General features: G+C 42.6%; 1 non-coding gene across 1 annotated transcript; it reads right to left on the reverse strand.

Annotated features, from left to right (window-relative positions):
• Positions 1–609: 609 nt before the first annotated feature.
• On the reverse strand, positions 610–716 carry LOC127099667 (small nucleolar RNA R71). Its single transcript, XR_007794146.1, has one exon. It is a non-coding gene; the product is annotated as a small nucleolar RNA R71 (small nucleolar RNA).
• Positions 717–1,329: the final 613 nt, after the last annotated feature.

The following is a 1,329-nucleotide window of genomic DNA, read 5'->3' on the forward strand; positions in this document are numbered from 1 at the left end:
TATCGTAACTCTTTTGTTACGCTGTAGAGACTAAGGTTTCTTTTTCTTTTCTTTCTTTCGTTGATTTGTATGCCACATACTCGCTCACAAGGCGAGCCGTTCTACTTACGAATCAACGATATCGAACTATATCTCCGAGTCTTACGACGAATTCGGGAATATCGTGCTGCAAACAATCTCCCTCCTGTCGAACTTCCTGATTTCAAAAATATTTTCCCTTCGATACCCGAGATGGCAGAACCAGCTCGTGCTCTTAGAGATTACGCCACTCCATCGCAAGATGAACCGCATTCAAGTATTGCTCCGCCAGCAATCGAAGCAAACAACTTCGAACTCAAACCTTCGTTGTTGCAGGCAGTGCAACAGAACCAATTCTCTGGAAATCCTACCGAGGATCCTAACCTTCATTTATCCGTATTTGTCCAATACGCTGATACTGTTAAAGCTAATGGTGTCACTTCAGAGGCAATTCGACTTCGTCTTTTTCCTTTCTCACTAAGAGATAGCGCTAGAAGATGGCTTCAATCTCTCCCCTCCAACTCTGTCACCACATGAAACGAGTTGAAGAAAGTGTTTCTTGCCCGATATTTTCCGCCAAGCAAAACAGCTATGTTAAGAGCCCAGATAAATGGATTTAAACAGAAAGATAACGAGTCTCTTTTCGAAGCATGGGAAAGATACAAAGACATGATGAGACTTTGCCCACACCATGGTTTAGAAGACTGGTTAGTAATTCACACATTCTATAATGGTCTCTTGTACAACACAAGGTTAACAATAGACGCCGCTGCAGGTGGTGCACTAATGAACAAACCTTATGCTGATGCTTACCAGCTCATCGAAAGCATGGCCCAAAACCACTATCAGTGGGGAACCGAACGAACAATGGTGGAAAAACCTCAAACGAAAACCGGCATGTACGAGATAAGTAACCTTGATCATGTTAATGCAAAAGTGGATGCTCTGGTCCAGAAAATTGAAAGTTTAAGTGTATCACCTCCAACCGCCGTGGTTGCTATAACTCAGAATTGCAAGGTCTGCGGAATCCAAGGTCACACTCCTACGGATTGTCAACTCTTGACAGGAATCCAAGCAGAGCAAGTGAACTATGCTCAAGGAAGCCCCTATTCGCATACCTATAACTCAAATTGGAAGAACCATCCAAATTTTTCATATAAGAGTAATAATGCTTTGTACGCACCTGGACAATCTCCAAATCAAGCCCCAGCTATACCTCCGGGATATCAGAAACCGAACCCATCTACACATAATAATAACACCCCTAGGAAATCCAACTTGGAAATTATGATGGAAAACTTTATAGCTTCT

The sequence above is a fragment of the Lathyrus oleraceus genome, chromosome 6 (genome assembly GCF_024323335.1).
Source record: "Lathyrus oleraceus cultivar Zhongwan6 chromosome 6, CAAS_Psat_ZW6_1.0, whole genome shotgun sequence".
In the NCBI taxonomy this organism is placed as follows: domain Eukaryota; kingdom Viridiplantae; phylum Streptophyta; class Magnoliopsida; order Fabales; family Fabaceae; genus Lathyrus; species Lathyrus oleraceus.